This window comes from Herpailurus yagouaroundi, unplaced genomic scaffold (genome assembly GCF_014898765.1).
Source record: "Herpailurus yagouaroundi ecotype Mexico unplaced genomic scaffold, PumYag 163, whole genome shotgun sequence".
NCBI classification, from domain to species: Eukaryota; Metazoa; Chordata; class Mammalia; order Carnivora; family Felidae; genus Herpailurus; species Herpailurus yagouaroundi.
The window spans coordinates 39,295,939-39,303,105 of NW_024412404.1; the positions used below are offsets into that span (position 1 = coordinate 39,295,939).

Here is a 7,167-nt window from a genome sequence, read left to right on the forward strand (position 1 = left end):
TTTATTTATTTTTGGGACAGAGAGAGACAGAGCATGAACGGGGGAGGGGCAGAGAGAGAGGGAGACACAGAATCGGAAACAGGCTCCAGGCTCTGAGCCATTAGCCCAGAGCCCGACGCGGGGCTCGAACTCACAGGCCGCGAGATCGTGACCTGGCTGAAGTCGGACGCTCAACCGACTGCGCCACCCAGGCGCCCCCAAAATTCTTTTTTTAAAAAAAGCTGAATAAATGGAGAGACAAATTACATGCTCTTGGAGGAAATGAGTTAATATCAAAAAGATGTCAAACCTCTCTGAAATAATTTATAAATTCAATGTAACCCCCCAAAAAATTTCTTAAAAATAAAATGTTTGAGGGGCGCCTGGGTGGCGCAGTCGGTTGAGCGTCCGACTTCAGCCAGGTCACGATCTCGCGCTCCGTGAGTTCGAGCCCCGCGTCGGGCTCTGGGCTGATGGCTCAGAGCCTGGAGCCTGTTTCCGATTCTGTGTCTCCCTCTCTCTCTGCTCCTCCCCCGTTCATGCTCTGTCTCTCTCTGTCCCAAAAATAAATAAACGTTGAAAAAAAAAATTAAAAAAATAAATAAATAAATAAATAAAATAAAATGTTTGAGGAACTTATAAACTTAATTCCAAATTTTATATGGGAAAATAATGGTCCAAGAATAGCTAATTAAACTTAAAAATGAAGAACAGAGACAGGACACTTGCCAGTCATGAGAACTTACTACAAAATCATTGCAATAAAACATAGAGCAATAACTGGCAAACTAATGGAACAGAAGAGAGGCTGAGAGACAAACCAGTTGTATCCATGGAAACCACTGATGAGAGACAGGGTACGACAACTCAATGGAGGAAAGCATGGATGTTCTTGGAGATATTATTGGAAATACTGCCTCATTAAATGAAGAGTAAGAGGACTGGATCCCTATCTAACATCACATGCAATGAGGGCTCTCGATGAGTTACAGAAATAGTTACTGAAAGGGACTTCTTAAAACTCCACAAGTATTAAACATGTCAAAGAATTTCTTTGATTACATCAGAATGAAGAATGTTTCTTTAAAAAAAAATTTTTTTTTTTTTTAACATTTGTTCATTTCTGAGAGAGAGAGAGACAGAGACAAAGAGCATGAGTGGGGGAGCGCAGAGAGAGGAGACAAAAAAAAAAGTGCTGTCAGCACAGAGCCCGACACGGGGCTTGAATTCACAGAGCGTGGGATCATGACCTGAGCCTAAGTTGGACACTTAACCAACTGAGCCACCCAACTGCCCCAGAATGTTTCCTGATCAAAGGACAACAAAGGCAAAATTAACAGCTGACCAAGGAGAAGACATCTGCAAAGTCTAAACGTGAACAATGCAGATAGCAACTCCAATAGAAAATGGGCAAATATATGAATAGGCAATTTATAGAAGAAGCTATTATATATAAGAGATGTTCAAAATCCTTAGTAACCGGGGCGCCTGGGTGGTGCAGTCGGTTAAGCGTCCGACTTCAGCCAGGTCACGATCTCGCGGTCCGTGAGTTCGAGCCCCGCGTCAGGCTCTGGGCTGATGGCTCAGAGCCTGGAGCCTGTTTCCGATTCTGTGTCTCCCTCTCTCTCTGCCCCTCCCCCATTCATGCTGTGTCTCTCTCTGTCCCAAAAATAAATAAACGTTGAAAAAAAAAAATCAAAATCCTTAGTAACCAAAGAAACACAAATTAAAATGATAAGAGGTCACTTTGTATTTACAAGATTAGAAAAGATGTACAGCTGGATAAAGCTTAGCACTGTTGGGATGTGAGGGTAAAGGAACCCTCCAACACTTCTGGCAGAAGAGAGACTGGGGCCGCCACTGTGGAGAGGAATCTGGCACTATTTAATCAAATTCATTATATGCAAGCCCATTACCCTTCTGAATATATACTCACAGCTGTATAAGCAGACAGGTATGAAGATGCTCATGGCAGTAGTATATATATCTTAGGGAGTAGGGGATAACCTGAGTATCTATCACACAGACAGCAGATAAGTAAAATTGTGGTTTGAGCACACAGCATGGAGTGTAAGACATCAGTCAAGAACAAAGAATTAGACGTGCACATAGAAACAGATGGATCTTCAAAACAGTACTTAGAGAAAAAAAGAAGCGAAATGAAATGCAACATTATAAATTGAAATACACATAAAACAAACATCACCACTTTGCAAGATCCTATACCGACAAAAAGAAACACATGTGCATTAGAACAAGTACCTACGATACATACGGGGAATGGGAAGGGGATAAGGGAGTTAAAAGCAAAAGAAATCTTTCAGACTCCTTGCATGTTAAAAAAGAATTCAATGACCTATGATAAATATAAAATTAGAATTGTTTCCTTCCCCAAAGTTTCCAACTTTCCTAACAACAAAAGCTACTTGGCTTGCCAGCTCTGTTGATGAGTAACAGCTCTTCATCCTTTTTCAAGCAGGAAGAGAAAATTCAGGGATCAGCAGAGTACTAAAGGGATCAGCAGAGATTATTCAGGAAGCAGTGTTTTTGTTCTCATGACCTGACAACCTGACCGAAAAGACCTGATTACCTCTTGATTTGGAGTGATTCAGCTAAAGGCAGGTCAGAATCAAGTTTTCGGGTCATTTGAAGCTATTTACTTTTAGAACCCCGTTGTAGGCAATCCCCTAGCCTCCCCAGAGAAATATTACACGCTACCTAGAATCTTAAAATTCTAGAGCTAGAAAGGACCTGGTTATTCTACAGATGAGGAAACTAAGGCCCTGAGAAGGGTTACGGTTTAGGGTCACACAGCTAGCATGAAAAGGAAGGCCTTCCTGACTCTGCCCTGTCCCCATTTTGTTCTCACCCAGTAGTCAGAGGGAGCCTGTCAAACTTAAGTCATCATGAGCAACTCTGTTCAAAACCCTCTACTGGCTTCTTCCCCCTCACTCAGAGTCAAGGCCAAAATCCTTACAATGGCCTACACTGATGTGCCCCTTCCCACTCCACCACCTCTCATCTGCTGCCGCTTTTCCCTCACCCACTTTGGCACTGCGTGGCCACTACGCCTCGCCATCCCTCACGCATGCCAAACATATGCAGCATCGGGGCCTGGAACTTGCTCATCCCTCTGCGCCCCCCCCCCACACACACCCTCACCCTCGCAATTCCTTCAAGTCCTAGATCAAAAGTGATCTTAGCAGAGGCCTCCTGCCCACCCTCTCACCCCTAGACTTATGCTTTCCCACTTACACCTCTTTCAAGTTCTCCATAGCACTACGACCACGTGACAGTCTATCCATTCACATTTTTATCTGTCTGCCTCCACTCCACTAGAATTCTATGGCATGTCAACAGGGCTTTGTTTCATTCACAGCTGTATCCCCAGCACCTAGAACAGTGCCTGGTGGACAGGGGTGCTCAATGAACATGTAGTGAATGAATCAACAAATAAGAACCAAAATCCAGGAGTTCAGACTTGAGACCCCCAGTGTAATGCCCTATTTGCTCCACCATGCTGCCTCAGTTTCGGTGGTTACATCCTTCAAGTTAGAAAGCCCTAAAACCTAAAAATGAAATAACACATTTTAGCTACTCTATGTTTATTTTATCTCCTGTGGCTGACTTTTATAGCATCAAGGATAAAGCACCCAACCAAAAGTTAACACCTTTGGTTTAAGGGCCCTTTTATTATAGAGCTGTTCTGTGATGCTGCTACTTTAGGTTTCTGCCTTTCCAGGTGAGAGACTAATATCTCATAATTTTTTTAGGTAAGCTCTATGCCCAATGTGGGACTTGAACTCACAACCCTGAGATCAAGAGTCGCATGCTCTACCAACTGAGCCAGCCAGATGCCCCTGAAATCTCATCATTAACACCTGACCAACAAGACTACATTATCCAATCTTGAAAATTAGTTTATCCAGATGTCTTCCTAAACTGAGCATAAGAAATTATTTAATATTAATTCGACGGTTGTTGTGAAACTTTTCATAAGTATTCTGAATGAATGTTCAGGACACTTTAGCTAAAAACCAATCCCAGTTGAGAATGTCAAAGCAGATAATCCCATTAACAATGCTATGTTGTAGGTAAGAAATTGACTTCAGAAACAGGATAATAAACCTAGAGAATAGTTCAAGCCTTATACTGGGAATAGGCATGCAAGTTTCCATCTGCATTCCACTGTAGTTGTTTTTATCATTTAAAAAAAAATCCTCACAATGTAAAAAGGATCTGCAATTTGAAACATCACTGAAGTATCTCAAATTTGAAAAATAGCTTTTTGCTAATTTTAGCCCAATCCTGTAAAGTGGCAAGGTTGAGGGCAATAAGACATTTGAAGATTCACCATGCATCCTACGAAAGGATTTCCTTCTGAGGCAGAGATAAGTGAGTTTGCTGGCTCTCAAGGCTTCCTTGACTGCAGCCTCCAAGTACACAGGAGATAAAAACCTAAACGCAGTCCATTGCACCCTTTTTTCAGAACCAGAGTCTCAAGGAGTCTTGCACCATGTTCTAAAAATGAACGCCCACCCTTAGTGTTTAGGAGATCCTACATGGTGACTCAAGAATTAGGATTTGTCATATTCTTTAAGGGGAGAAGAAGTGGTGTAAGTTCAAGCAATGCTTGAAGGAGGCTCTGAACTGCAATGTGGATGAAAGAGGAACGGGAAAGGGTCTCTGTGGGAAAGAGGGCCACTCAGAAGGAGCCAGAAAAAAAAGGAAACAAGAAGTGGGAAAGGCTCTGCTTTAGGGCCACAAGGCAAAATAAAGAACTTGTACATATTTGGACAGATTGTCTATAAAGATTATTATATCTCAGCCGAAAATACACACAATAGGAGCGCTACAGAAATGACATCTTATCACATTTCCTGAGGCAGAATGTTCTCAGTTTATTGCAAAAGTTATCTGTGCACCGCATACACCCCACTCCCAGGTCAGATTTTAGCTGTTCTCACAAAGCACCCCATTCCAGTCTCTGAACGTCAGTGAACACCGAAGTATCTGTAATTTTTAAACGCTTGATGCTTTTATTTCAAGCAATTCCATTCAGATGTGTGTGCTGAATCTCCTTTTCATTTGATTGATATGATTGATTTCTATGAACTGCACTATGGCTGAGAGGTTATTACGTATGGCATTTGGCACTGCTGAGATTAAAAAAGTAATCACAGGTTGTACATTATTTCTAAGAAACTGATGGTATCATACTGTTATTTATTTCAGATTTCTTTAAGGACTTTTCTTTGTTTGATTATATATCTTCCGATTAAAAAGCAGGACAGAGGGGCGCCTGGGTGGCTCAGTCGGTTAAGCGTCCGACTTCGGCTCAGGTCATGATCTCACGGTCCGTGAGTTCGAGCCCCGCACCGGGCGCTGTGCTGACAGCTCGGAGCCTGGAGCCTGTTTCAGATTCTGTGTCTCCCTCCCTCTCTCTCTGACCCTCCCCCGTTCATGCTCTGTCTCTCCCTGTCTCAAAAATAAATAAACGTTAAAAAAAAATTTTTTTAATAAAAAATAAAAAGCAGGACAGAAAAAAAAATTGTCTTAAAGTAGGCATGTTTAATTTGGCTTGACACCTATTGAAATCATTTCAAAACGGAAACCTGTTCATATCAAATAAATTAAGCACCCAGGAAAAAAAAAAAAAGAAAAAGAAAAATCACTTTTCACTTCTGTAGGCCAATGCTGATAAAGTGACTTGTTTTATGAAAACTCTCTGTTGTCACAATGAGTGGCAGTTTCCAAATTAACACATAAAGTCAGGAGATGGAAACGGGCTAGAGATCCTTAATTCAATAATTTAGAGAAACACAGGTGGGGAGGGATAAACTAACTCGTTCATCACCTGGAATCTATTCCTGTTGTGAGGGTCATCAACACAGCACTAACTGAGAACGCACACCTGTCCGGTGCCAGGGACTTCGTCTGCCAAATGCAACTAGGGGTTAATCAGTGCTACTCTCCCCCCTGGAACTCAGCTATTTCAAACAACTGGAGCTAAACTATGCTCAAACCCTAAACATTAAGCCTGCCACTGGCTTGCCACATACCACAGCATCACTAATTAGGTAAAGAAAGTGTTTCAACACAAGGTCCGCAAATTACTGTAAAGTAGGCAAGTTACCAATATAACAGAATCACGTTGGGAGAGCCATTCATTATTGCCTGATGAAAATAAAGGATAATGAGGTTGCATTTAAAGCGGGGTGGGTTTTTTTCTTTTTTTGCACTTAAAAACGAACTCTACACCCCAAGCATTCTCCACAGCACCTAATGTGCAGCAGACCTGACCAGTCTGTAACCCCAATATTCCTTTACGCAACTGACAGCACCGTCACCCTTTTCAAGGTTAAGCGCTTTGAGAAACTGATGCCTGATGGACGTCAGGACCTGTGGCAGGAATGAAGGTGTGCGCGGGTAACAGCAAAACTCCAGCATAACCAAACATGCATCTCTAGCCAAACAGGTCTTACTCTTGCCTCGGAAATCATCCCTCCCTGCCTCCCTGACACAGAATCACGGACTCCCATACCGACTGGATGGGACTCTGAGCAAGCCAGAAGATTTCTTCATCTGTAAAATCAGGGGGCTGGGCTAATGCCGAATTCTTTCCCAGCTCTCAAATTCCGCCTCATTGCCCGAGTGGCAGGGCGGTGCAGTGAAAAGAGCCCCGGGCTTGACACCGTTTAACGAGCCCACGGCCGCATCCCCTTGACTGCCGGCCGCCCAGCCTCTGCCACTCGCCGGGACCTCACAGGGCGGGACCCGACCCGGGCTCCGAGGAGGGCCGGCGCCCCCCACCCCCGTCCCCCGGGGGGCTCCCGGCCACGGCAGCGGCCGTCTCGGGGAAAGGGGTGGCGCAGGCCGGACCGCGCGGCGCGTCCCTCGGGGTTTGGGTCCCCTCCGCCCGCCGCCCCGGGTCAGCGACTCGTGCTCCCCGCCCGGCCCTGACCTGCTCTCCGCCGCCCAGGGGTCCCTCGGCGCGGCGGGCAGCTGGCTGCGGCCGCCCGTCCCGGGCCGCTGTCACCTCCGCCCCTGGAAGCGGCGGGCGGGCCGATCCGGTGTGACTCAGCGCCGCCGCCCCGCCTCCCGCCTCCCGCCGCCCCGCCTCCCGCCGCCCCGGCTTCCGCCTCTCTCATCCGCGCGGCCCTGGGGCGCCTCGGTCCCCGCGCGCCC

General features: G+C 45.2%; 1 protein-coding gene across 1 annotated transcript in view; it reads right to left on the reverse strand.

Moving 5' to 3' along the window:
* The window catches only part of DNMBP (dynamin binding protein), a 116,515-nt gene extending 109,448 nt beyond the window's left edge, over positions 1-7,067 (reverse strand). The window contains exon 1 of the mRNA XM_040486138.1: positions 6,944-7,067. The gene's annotated coding sequence lies outside the window, so the exon portion shown is untranslated. The remainder of the gene's footprint in view (positions 1-6,943) is intronic.
* Between the last annotated feature and the right edge of the window lie 100 nt (positions 7,068-7,167).